General features: G+C 51.4%; 1 protein-coding gene and 1 long non-coding RNA gene across 4 annotated transcripts in view; one reads left to right on the top strand and one right to left on the bottom strand.

Moving 5' to 3' along the window:
- The window catches only part of SH3RF3 (SH3 domain containing ring finger 3), a 159,845-nt gene that overhangs the window by 18,244 nt on the left and 128,793 nt on the right, over positions 1 to 12,808 (top strand). The window lies entirely within an intron of this gene.
- On the bottom strand, positions 6,617 to 12,703 carry LOC133257055 (uncharacterized). Its single transcript, XR_009739388.1, has 3 exons — positions 11,906 to 12,703; positions 11,227 to 11,435; positions 6,617 to 7,322 (listed from the first exon to the last, which is right to left on the bottom strand). It is a non-coding gene; the product is annotated as an uncharacterized LOC133257055 (long non-coding RNA).

Genomic DNA, 12,808 nt, shown 5'->3' with positions numbered 1-12,808 from the left:
GCCCCTGCTCTGTGTCCCAGACGGTCCTTCGGGGCCCGTGGGGTCCTAACTCACTCCAGACTGGGAGAAGGGCTGCATCTCTTTCACAGACGGAAGACCTGTTCATGTTTCATGTGGATTTGTTTGTGAAAATCTCACTTCGTGTTCCATTAAGTACACAAATGTGCAGAGAACTGAACCATAGCTACCTCCTTTGTGGTAAAACTCAATCATTTTCTGAGTGACTTTGAGCTGACTTGTCCATTTCCCAGTCAAAGCCACTTTCATTGAAATGACCCCAAGGCAGGGGGCTTGGAGAGCATTTCTTCCTCTTGGAACCCTCTGCACAGGATGGTTGATGAGGAGCTGGCCATTTGTACCTCCAGTAGGTCCTCGGGGGGGCGGGTCTTCAGTCACAGATGACTGAATCATGTTTGAGCAAACAAAGTGAGCTCTTAGCCCCCCTTAACAACAGCTCAGAGAGCAGCAAACCCGAAATCTTAGGTCTTTGCTTTTGGCGTAAAAGTGAGCTGTGTGCTTCCCTCATGGTCCAGTGGTTAAAAATCCACCTGGCAATGGGGGGACACGTGTTCAATCCCTGGTTTGGGAAGATCCCACAACTACTGAGCTTGCTTGCCTGGAGCCTATGCTCTGCAACAAGAGAAGCCACCTCAGGGAGAAGCCTGTGAACCACAACGAAGAGTAGCCCCTGCTCACCCCAGCTGGAGAAAAGCCGTAACAAAGACCCAGCTCAGCCAAAATAAATAAAATACATCTTCAAAAAAAAAAAAAAGTAAGCTCTGAGCAGAACCTTTATTTTTAAGGATAAAGAATCAGTAAAAGGAAAAGTTACTTTCCCTAGGGGATTTTTCTAGGTGGGTGAACTTAAAATTAAATGAGTAGTTTTTAACACTGTGACCTTAATAGAAAATAATTCATTTTTCACCAACTTTAAGCTGTCATTCCAACAGATTAGTTTTTAACATGCATTTTAGTTTTGCATTTTAATTATTTATGGGATAAGTGCTGATTTATTTTTCCTGAGAGTCCTTTGAACATTTTATGGTGATACTTCACTTATCAGGATCACTCACATTGAAGCACATCAAAGAGCCAAGCAAGCAGGTGTCCACCTGACCCTCTGTTTATATCCATGAGACTTTCTTGGTGTCCCTCTGGGGCTTGTCTCCTCTTGGTTAACATACTGGGAGAATTCACTGAGTCAACCTGCATTCATGCCTGCTCTTTTCTTGGCACAGTGCTAGGTGCTGAGAATTCAAAGGATAATAACCAACATATAGCCTGCTGCTGCTGCTGCTGCTGCTAAGTTGCTTCAGTCGTGTCCGACTCTGTGCGACCCCATAGACGGCAGCCCACCAGGCTCCCCCATCCCTGGGATTCTCCAGGCAAGAACACTGGAGTGGGTTAATATTTCCTCCTCCAATGCATGAAAGTGAAAAGTGAAAGTGAAGTCGCCCAGTCGTGTCCGACTCTTAGCGACCCCATGGACTGCAGCCTACCAGGCTCCTCTGTCCATGGGATTTTCCAGGCAAGAGTACTGGAGTGGGGTGCCATCGCCTTCTCCGAACATACAGCCTAGTGATGGAAAAACAGTCTGTACCATAATCATTTTGTGAAGTGTTAGTTGCTCAGTCATGTTGGACTCTGTGACCCCATGGACTTTAGTTCATCAGGCTCTTCTGTCCGTGGGATTCTCTAGGCAAGAATACTGGAGTGGTTAGAGCCATTCCTTTCTCCAGGGAATCTTCTGGACCCAGAGATCAAACCCAGGTCTCCTGTATTGCAGGCAGATTCTTTACCATCTGAGCTACCAGGGAAGCCTGTTATTTTGTAAAGCTTGAGTTAAATGGTAATTGTAGACATTCAAAACATGTAAAAATGCAGAGAAGGAAGTCAGTCAGTTGAAAGATCATGTCAGAGAGGGCTGGATGGAGGGCTTTGAAAGATGATGGATGAATAGCGATGAGAGAGATTGTCCAGTTGGAAGGACGCTGCCTGTCCTGGAGACCAACAGTTGTCATGATTTCTGGGTAGATGTGTAAGGGCCACGGAGGCAGGAAAAAGGGCAGTTATGTGGGTAGAAGCCAGGCTCAGCCCTGAACCTGAGTTCACAAGAGCCGGGGCATCGCTGGATGCTTTCAGCAGAGATGACGCTGTTTAGGGGAGAGGGACTGCTGTGTGTAGAGGTGGGGACATAGTCCTCAGGTGAGGCCGGTCAAAGACCACACATGGAGGAGGCTCTGGATTCTAGATGAGCTGTGACTGCCCTCTGAGGCCGTGGAGGGAGGATGAGAAGATGACCGAGGAGCAGACCAAAGGGCTGAGGAGGAGCCCTGCCCCGGGGCTAGGCAGTCAGGCTTCTCCCAGCTTTTCACCCACTAGCCCTGTGACCCGAGGGCGGTTACTTTTCACTGTTCGCAAATCTGAAGCAATGCACTGTGTCACCTGGGCGTGGGGCCCGGCTGGCCAGTGAGACACACCCAACCCCCTTTCTTATCATCTGTTAGAACAGGAGTGGTGGCCCCTTGGCAGGGCTGTTCGACAGGCAGGTTAAGTGCCACCTGGGGCTGGTGCACAGAAAGGGACGAGTGGCTTTCTTTCACTTCTATAAAGATGTTCGTGGTGGGACCCATGGGTGTCACCAACCAGGCAGGAACAATGGACATGAAGTGGTTTGGGGCAGGGGTTTCTTACCTTGAGACTGTGGCTCCCAAGAGGGTCTGAGGATGGACTTTGGAGCCCTGTGACCCTGGGGACCGTAAGTGCTTTCTCATGGAGATTCTGTTTTCCTGGGGACTGTGGCTGTCAGATTCTCATGGCGGTAGGGGTAGGGGCGTGACCCCACCAGGCTGGAGCCGTGATCTGGAGCCAACAGGGGTCCTGAGGTGTGTAAGGTGGACCCGGTGCCAGGCGGCCTGGGTGTCCCAGCCACGCTGAGATCCTGATCTTTAAAGGAGCCTGAAAACTCTCAAAGTGACTCAGGCTAGGAATGCTCAGAGGAAAATCACAGGAGTTGTTCCACTTGATCCTCCGGTAGATTTTGATGTAAGGAGTATCAAAGCCTATTAGACAAGGCAGTTCTTCTGATTTATTTTGGCTGACTGCCTGATGGCATGTGGGTCACCATGTAGTAAGCTTGTTTGTTTAATCCGTCCTTCTCCTTTGAGATAAGATTTCTGTCCTAAATTGGAAGTTTCTAGGGAGCAGGAGCCTCATTTGATTGGTCTTTCTATCTCCCAAAGCATCTAAGTTGCTCGGGAAGCCAGCAGACCTAACAACCCAAGTCTTTTCTCCTAGTTGTTCAAGCACGTTTCAATGTTAAGATATAAGCAAAACAAACAAGCACATGTTCTAAAACCAAAACACTTTCCCTTCCTACGTGTAAACCCCATCTGTCCTGTTACACTAACCACAGTTGAAAATATTTGAAAAAGTTACAGAAAGTTTCAACAGCAAAACTTGAATTTGCCACCTCAGCAACTATTTGCATAGCATTTATGCTGTCTGAGGTACTCTCAGTCACCTGGAGATGACCTCTAGTCTGCCGAGGATGAGAGTAGGCTGCGTGCACCATTTTGTACAGAGGACTTGAGCTGCTGGAGTTAGATATCCTCAGGGTGCTGGAACCAGTCCCATGGGTACCCAGGTGGTGCAGAGAAGAAGCCAATTCTGACTCGATGTTGAAAACTGTTTCTTTGACTCACTTTTCATTCCTCTTGTTATTATAATCATACCAATGGCTTCCTTAAAAGGACTCTGCCCCTCTGACAGCTGAAGACAAGCATCCTGGGTCCCTGACTTCCCAGAGTCCTGGTCCCTGAGCTGGCATTAAACTAAAGTCCTTTTGTTCAGAACCCTGTCCACCTGTAGATCGCAGGAAGGAAGAAATAAACACATCCCCTGCTGGAGGCTTGCCATTCTAGATGTTTGCAAGATTAATTGGCTTTTTACTTTGCTTCCTTACCTTCCCCACCTCCATCTCTGATTTACAAAAGAACCTGCCATCCAGACCCCATAAGATGGTTATTTAGAAGAGGCGCTAGCCTGCCATCTTCTCAGTCAGTTGGCTTTCCGATAAAGTTGTTTTCCTTGCCTCAACGTCTCGTCTCTGGGATTCAATGGCCTGTCGTGTGGTGAGCAGAGCAAGCTTAGACTTGGTAACACAGGGACAACCGTATCACGTTGACTTTTGGGCCCTAAGTCTTTGACCTCAAATGTGCTGTTTGAAAATCGATCCCTGGTAGTTGAATGAAGCAGACAGTGGCTTGGCCCGCTCTCCCTCCTGGAATTCACTTGGTTAAAAATCTTGTGTCACTCACTTAAATCTAATTAACATATTTAATTGGCATGTTGTGTAGTTCTGGAAGCTGCTTATTAGATTTCATAGGTGTCTCTGGCAGCACAAAATGTTAAATGAGCAAAATAATTGTGTTACAGTGAAATGAATATAAATTAATAAATGAGCTAAATGATGACTTCATGGAAAGTCCTGAGAACTTTGGGTTTAGGGTTATCTTCTCAGCATAAGATATGAAAATTGACTTTTTATGTGTATATGGAGGTTTTGGAGGAAAGAAATGTGCTTTTTATTTTAGATGGTGAAAATCCTGGGTGTGTGCATGTGGTTTTAACCAGAATGAACATCTGCAAGGAGAGTGGGCTGGTGTCCTTTGAGACTGGACGAGCCTCGAGTTGGCTGGGGTGGTGGCAGGAAAGCCGGGCTGTGGGGCGTCTCTGAGCAGGGAGGTGACGTCCCACCGCAGCTCTGGGGAGAGTGAGGGTCTACTGCCCTCTCTGATTCTGGACATGGTGCGGGGGAGCAAGAGGATGATATGAGAAGAGTGGTCCAGAGACTCGGAGCTCCCGGGGCAGCAGGTGAAGACGAGCATCCCGGGTCCCTGACCTCCCCAAGTCCTGGTCCCTGAGCTGGCATCCCAGGGCTCTTAGCCTCCAGCCCAGAGCCCTTCTGGCTGAGCCACCCTGCCTGCCACCCTCGAAGTGTTCCTTGTGGGAAGAAAATCGAGGGGCCAGAAAACCCCAGGGCTGTTAAACAGAGGCTGGCTTGTCCTGGTTCTTTAAAGGCTCTTGTGGTTGCAACAAACAAACCCACTCAGACCCATCAGGTGGTGGGCATTTGTTGAAGGTTCCCCCGCCTGGGGACCCAGCTGAACATGGGGTGCAGGAGGCAGGAGCCCAGCAAAAGGCTGACCCAGGGGGTGGCTGCCCTGTGGTTGTGTGCCCACCTACCAGCTTCTCTCTCCAGACATTCTCCTGCTGACCTCAGCCCAGGTTTGTCTACACCCTCTTCCCCCAACTCAGTCTCTGCTCCTCCCGCTCAGGCCGCCTCTCCTGCCTGAGCAGCTGGTGTCCTGAACCCAGATCCCAAAACAGACCATCATAATGGCTGGGAAAGCTCTGATTCTGAAAATGCTCCCCGCTGCCCCCAACATGTCCCTACCTGGAGGATGTGGTCCTTACAGAAGCTCTGCCAGGTTAGGAATAGTTTTTCCATGTTTTAGACGTGGAGGTAAGGCCCAGAAAGGGCAGGTTACTGGTTCAAGGTCACGCAACTCATAGGACACAGGCTGTCAGTGTCTCGTCTCTGAGGCCTCGTCCTGGGGGTTGAGCTCTCGAGTAACCCCGCCCCCTGTCACTGGCTGGGGATGGGCTCCTTAGCACGTCAGCCCCTCCTTTCTCACCTGTAACCAGATACACAGCAGTCGTGGATGGGTTAATGCTTGGTTGTGTTAACCCGTGCGTGCTGGCTGCCTGATCTCTGGTGGATGCAATGTTGTGTCCCACCCAGGGCGCTACTGGCTGAGCATGGTATCTGGGCAGGTTCACGTCCCCCTCCAGGTGGTCACTCGCTTGGGAGTCCTGGGGGACTTATGGTCAAATCATCCTTAGCAGGTTCTCTCTCCATCTCCTAAAGAGCAGGTCCAGACCCTGTTCATCAGAGTGACCCCTGATTAGGGTGGACACGGGGAGTGTGGCCAGTTCAGGCACAGGGGTGGGGGTGGGGTGCTGGTGTCCTGCTGTCTTGCTGTCCCTGCTGCTGCCCAGGCTCCACTCGGGATCACTCAGCCTTCCTACGAGAGTGTGTCCCCCCGGGCCCCCTGCTCAGGGGTTCCTTCTCCTCCGCCTGAGGCAGCCCTCTCTCCAGTCCTCCGTCTGAGGTGGGCGGAGCCACTGGCCAGAGTTTGGGGGGCAGGGGCCGTGCCACCTTTAAGAACATGTTTGCCCATTGGGGCAGCTGAACTCCAGTGGGACACCCAGCAAAGGTCCTGGGAGACGGGGCCTCATCAGCCATGAAAAGTATCCATGTTTCCCTTTATTCCCGGGCGCCCTGACGGCATCACACCCAGGTCCTGGCTTCAGGGCCCATCTGCTGTCCTCTTAGTGTGGCTCTGAGTCACTTGCAGGGTGATCACAGGTCACCGGGTAGGTCCTGTCCCCTAGTGGACCCTGCGTTGCATCTGGAATGTTTTCCCAAGACTGCTGTGGGTCTGAAGGGCTATTGCTGTTCTATGTATCGACCAGAATCACGTGGCAGGGATGTGTCGTCAGGTAAATGGTACTTCTGAATCGATGTGGATAAAATCCCCTGTAAGACAAGTTCAATGTGTGTGCATTTATTTAAACAATAAAAAATTGGATTGTTAGAGCTTCAGCAGAGAGTGAAGGCAGCCGCATTTGTTCTTTGGGAACTTGTTTTAAATCCTTGTCTGAAGAGGCAGTTGATCTAACAGAGAGAGGAGGACGTCTGTCTTCCTGGAGAGACAGAGCAGTGCTGAGACCTGCTGATGCCCCAGGCCAGCAGGTCTCTGGGTGTTAGTGGGGGGTCCCCACCATGGACAGGACACCCCAGTTCACCTCGGCTCTAGCTCATGGCTTTAGGGGGAGAAGATGTGCTGGGGACAGGAGGTGGGAGCTTCCTGCGTTTCAGACACGAGGCTTGTCCAGGGGTGACACATGAGCCTAGCTGTTACAGGAGTTCATCTTTGGTTGAGCTTCTAATCTTCTGTGTCTCAGCAGGAGATAGGGTGGTGTCCCTGGCATTACAGGGTCCCAGTGTGGACACAGATGCCCCCTGGTGTGGACGCGGATGGCCGCCCTTGGGTTCCTGAGGACATCAAGGCTGGATGGCAGGTGACACGTGGTGTCCAGGGACTCAGCCGCCCTTGGCTTCCTGAAGGGGGAAGTTCACTCTGGTCCTGGCTGCCTGGGGGGCACTTCCTCACAGGGTGCTTCCTTCTGCTTCAGATTTTCTCCAGCACTGGTGGGGCTGCTGTCTGCTGGCTTCTGAGACTTTCTGAGAGGCCCTGTTGCAAAAGCAAAACATTACAATCTGGTTATTTATTGACGTCCGTGAACACAATGAAAAATGGTGCTGGCATTCCAGGCTGCTCCTCCAAGTGCCACTGAGAGGGAGAAAGTGTTTGCTTTTCTGGGGCATTTATAGCAGCTGGCATTTATTCTAGCACTTTTTGTATTTAATAAAAGAATCCAAAAATACGTTTGAAGTGCTCGTTTCAGTCTGAAGACTAGAGGCTTCTTCTGAGGGGAGGAGGCAGCCCCCCAGCAGTACATCCAGCTTTCCAGGGCCTTGGGAGGAATGTCGGGGTCACCCCGAGCTCCAGCCCAAGCCCGGGCTCCCAGGAGCCTGTGACTTCACTGAGGGTTGAGTTTCTTCTAGGTGAAAAACAGTCTGTGCCCCACAGTGACAGCGAGGCCTTGGGTGTCCTGAGGGTACCTGGTGTGGGGCCCAGTTCGGGGGGGACTCTGGCTGCACCCCTACATCGACCACCAGGGTCATGTGCCTTGTGGCCTGATGGGTGGGGGTTACCTGCTGGACACCCCCTCCCTCTGACTTTCTGTGTTGCCCTCCTGGGGAGAAATGACCATCACAACCACACTTTCTCTACAGTTTTATTCAGCGAAATAAAAAAGGCTATTATTTACATCAGTGTTCTACATTTTTCATACTCTCCCACCAAATGATTTTCTAGTGAATCACAAATATAGATCCTGGAAATGGATCAATTTGATGTCTTATTATTAACCAAAGTTGACATTAAAAGCCCAGAGAATAGCTTTTATGTTTGCATCACTCCTGGCTACTTGTCCAGAGCATCCAGCAGTTCTGACCATCTCTTACAAGCCCCAGGGTGGCCCCACCCCACAGCACATGTCCAGGTGTGCTGGCTGCTGGTGGAACAGACTGCTGTATCAGGCACACTTGTGGTTGGTGGAAGGCAGGGGTCACGCCTTGCAGGCAGCCTCAAGGGGTCAGGAACAGCCAGGGTTGTGGGTCTTTAACTGTCTGTCCACAAGGAGGGGGAGCTCTCAGGACTTTCTGACACTCTCATTGCTTTAAACCCTCCTGTAATTGGGTGATTTTGCCTACATGAGCTTTAACAAAAGCTACGATCTAGCTCTCTCCCTTGATTGCAATCAAATTGGAGTCTTATTTTTATAGGTTGTTGCTGACAGGTTGTAAACTTCCAAAATGTTGATTCTTCTCCTGTGGAATTTCAGGACACTGAGTGAGCAGATGGTTAATGAGACGACAAGTTCCCCGCCTCTCGTTGTACCTAATTATGTGGCCCTTGGGGCACACTTTTCTTATTGTTGCATTTCCACAGCCATGTGCATTTCAAGTCACCTGCAAACTGTTTAAAACCATTGACTGTGCCTGGTGTCCCTTCCTTTTCCAGTCAAACGGCCTGACACTCCTGGGATAGGAACACCAGTAGGTGCAACACACAAGGCTGAGGCTCAAATTAATCATTTTTAGGGGAATAATCAATTCAGGAAATATTTTATGAGACACGTGTGGTATGCAAAACACCGTGCTGTACACAATGAGAAAATGCAAGGTACTGTTTTCCCAGCTAGAAGCAAATATTTTTGCAGAGGAGATAACTCCAATTAATTTAAATAATTGCTTTATTACGGAGTCAGCAAATCTTTTCTGAGAAATATTTCAAGCTTTGCAGACACCAGTAATCTACCTGTCTTGTGGTAGCAGGCTGGTGGCCGAGGACAATATGCAGATGCAATTGGAGAGAGACAGGGAAGATTGCAGGTTGAGAGTCAAGGGGGGCCATGTAAGGCTGGTGGTGGGGGAGGCAGGGACAATGCCCCTGAAGAGGAGGTGGGCTTAGACACACGAGCCGGAGGAGGTTCCTGACTGACACAGAGGGGAGGTGGTTGGAGACAGAGAGGGCATTTGCTAACCCGTTGAGAGTCCACGAGGATTCAAAGGCCCTGGGGACTCTGCTCAGGGCTGGGTTTTCTTGACTGCTGAGTCCTGTTTCAAGGAAAGTGGGATCATCAGCGAATCTGTGGGTTTGAGAGGGGCCCGCCTGCACCAGTGAGCTGTTTCTGGTCACCCTCAGCAGCCTGGCTTGGGGAGACCCTGTCCCATGGTGCTCTCTGGGTCTCCTCTGGCAGGGGGGCACTCTCCTTGTGTCATATGGCTGGACACGCAGGCCTTGCCCATGTTTTTACAGGCAGAAATGGTAATTGAGGACAATGCAGTCCAGATGGTAGAGGTGGTGTGGCAGGTGTAATGAGCCCCCTCATGGCCAGCTGTGTGGATGTCAGAGTGCTGGGGCCTCCGCTGCAGGGTCACCAGGCAAGGGGTGAACGCAGTAGCCAGGCTGGGGCTACCACAAATCATCTGGGTTATTCAGGCCAGACTTGTGGGCACCTTCGTTTCTTTGTTTTTGGCAGAAGATCCCTCTGCTTAACGGGGACACTTAAATGTGGTGTTTTTCTGGTCCATGAGTAGGCCCAGCTCTTCTGACCTGGCCACCATTTTGGAGGAAGTGGTGACCTGGTCTGCCTTGCTTTCTTCCCCAAATGGGGAAACAGTGACAGTGGTCAGAACGAGCTGGTTTGCGGTCATGCCCCAGCTCCGTGGGGGCAGTCTGCAGATGGCAGTGACCTACATGGGCACCAGCCTCTTTAGCTTCTTCTTGGTTGTGTCTGTTCCCAAAAAGGGGCTTGTCAAGTCACTCAGCCTCGTGGGGATGTTTGGGGAAACCACGGCTTACCAAAACCAGATTTATTTGAGGTGCTTGGGTACTGAAAGCAAGAGAGTTTTTAAAAAATCTCCTTTCTTGAGCAGCCATCATTTTCAAAATGCAGAGTGTTTATGGTATTTATTACTGTGGGAAAAGACTTTGATTATTAGGATTTAATTTTCATTAGCCTGCTGCACTTTGTGCTGGTTTGGATGAAGGCACTTGAGTGCACATGTGGTCACTTCTGCAGCTGTCAGCATGGTCCTCAAGTCGGGTTTTATCCGAAAGTGGCAGGGGACAGTGGACGGGTCCGGGAGATGGCTCCGGCTTGCATTCCAGCTGCAGGGTGGGATTTCTATCCTGAGCGACAGTGTCAAGGCCTGACTTTTAGCTCTGGAGATGGGTTTGCATTCCTGGGACTCCAGGGCAGCCACCACAGTTGGTGGAGGTCCGAGCAGGGACCCAGGAGCTTCATCCTTGACAGAGGTGCTGGACTCACTCCAGGTCATGTGCGCATGTGTCCTGCTTCTATGAATTGCTAATTTACGACCTTCCTCTGAGAGATGCCACCTCAGCTGCAGCAGCCTTGTTATTTAAATTAAGGGCAGTTCAGACAGAGGGAGCGAGGTGAGCTCCTATGACCTGGTACCTAGCCTCCTGGCAGCAGCAATGCAGGTCTGCTAATGACCCAGGGGTCAACCTGGAGAGAAATCACTTAGCCTGGTTCAGAGGTGAGCGAGCAGAGAAATTGTGGAGAGAGATGTCTTAATAGTTCTAACAGTTGGGTTTGAGATCCCAGAGGGCACGCCAGAGGCATCACTGTAAAAGAAGTGGAATCAGAGTAGACGATTCAAGCTCCCGGAAGAGAAGCTGAGGGGACGAAAAGTACGTCCCCGGTCATTCCTCCTACATTTACTTTTTTTAACAGTTTTCTTGAGATAGAATTAACATTCCCTACAATTCACACAGGGGCTTCTAGTTCATGCAGGCGTGTGAGAGCAGCACATAGTCATCATTGAGAAGTTTCCGTCACCCTGAAACAGTCTTCCACTTCCTTCCCCCCACCTCCGGAGCCCCCACTGTTCTGCTTCCTGTGTCTAGGTTTCCCGTTTCTGGGTTTTCCTGTGCAGGGACCATACAGTTAGTGACCTTCAGAGACAGACTTCTTTACTCAGATAAGGTTTTCCAGGCTCACCCATGGTAGCAGGAACCAGCATTCCAGTCCTTTTCGAGGCCGAGTATCATTCTGCTGTGTAGATAATACCCCGTTGAGTTTACCATCCCCGCTGATGGACCCTGGGGATGTTGCCACCTCTGCGTTTGCTTGTGATGATCGCACAGAAAGACCAGTCTGCACCATCCATTCTGGAGTCCAAACCATCCTTTTTCTCACATGAGAACTTCCTGGTGATTAAAGGGACAGTATTAGGTCAGACTAAGGGTCCGGCCAGTCTCGGGACTCTTCTGAGGTCTCTGGCCAGTAAGCAGGGATGGCCGTGCAGAGTCCAGGTGCCCCTGGAGGAGAGGAGGTCCCTACATGCAGCCTCCTCTGCCCGTGTGCACTCGGCGTGCAGGGTCTCCGTGTCGGGACGTTCTGCTAAATGTCCCTGGGCTCTGGGTTTGTGGGTGGGGGCTGTGGCTGGGCTGCGTTGAGCCCCCTGCCCACACCAGCCCTCCCAGGAGTTCCAGTGTCAGGTCAGTTCTGACCTACCCAGGGACCCTCGCTCTCCCACCCACAGGAGGGCTTCCTAGGCTCAGGATGGGGCCACGTGTGCCGTCCACCTGCCCCCACATGCCATCCCCTCCTGCCCCTGTGTGCTGTCCCCTCCTGCCCCCCATGCCCCAGTGGCCCATCCTGCCCCATCCAGGCTCACCTCCCTGCCTCTGGCTGACGACTGGGCAGGTACCTGGTGTCCTCCAAGCCCCGGGTGGGTGGTCGGGGAGCAGCGGAGACAGAGGGCTTGCCCACTCTGTCTGCATCCAGGCGACCTGGCCTGCAGACAAGTGTCTGCTGCTTATTCCGAGGCCCAGGCACGTTCCCGCCTGCCCCCTCCCAGCGGGGCATGGCAGGAGCTGTTGTACGTGGGAGCCCACGTTCCCTGGAGGCTGCTTAATTCAGTCCCCGTTTGCACCTCTCCTGGCGCACACGGCGGTTTCTCCCTCATTGGAGCTATTTTTGGGTCCTTTTCTGGAAGACGAGTCTTTCCCCGCAGGCAGCCTCTGACCATGCCAGATGGCTCTGTGGTGTTTTATTTTTCTGAGCACTTTCTATTCCTGGTTTCGTAGGTACTCAGTTAACCCAGAATTCTGATAAGGTGTTTAAAATAGCCTTTGGACTCCTGTGAGCTGTTGGACTTCTAGAGTTACTCTTCTGCTTTTTGTCACCACTCGACTCTGGGGCCGAGGCAGGTAATTGGATATTTCTCCGTTCCCTCCTCTGGGTGTCCTGTTGCCCATGCCTGCCCTGCAGTGAGCAGGGCGGCAGCATGACCAGCTCTTATGGAAGATTCCAGGGAAGTGTGTTTGCTGATCCCGAGGCATGTGCTTTTTAAAAGCAGGAATCCCCGTATGTTAGCAGTGGACAGTAGACCTCTTTGGTCGTCTTGTTCATAACTACTCAGAGGCCAAGCGGGGTTGGGTTGCTCCAGGTCATAAGCTGGTTCTCTGAAATCCTGTCCACCCTCGGGGCATGTCAGGTGGCCTCTGGGGTGGTTATTCCCTGGGCCCATCACAGGCCACCTCTGAGGGAGTGGAGGCTGACCTCGGTCTGTGGGTGC

This window comes from Bos javanicus, chromosome 11 (assembly GCF_032452875.1).
Source record: "Bos javanicus breed banteng chromosome 11, ARS-OSU_banteng_1.0, whole genome shotgun sequence".
NCBI lineage: Eukaryota > Metazoa > Chordata > Mammalia > Artiodactyla > Bovidae > Bos > Bos javanicus.
The sequence above is the reverse complement of the archived record's forward strand: the minus strand, read 5'-3'. Positions and strand labels throughout refer to the sequence as shown.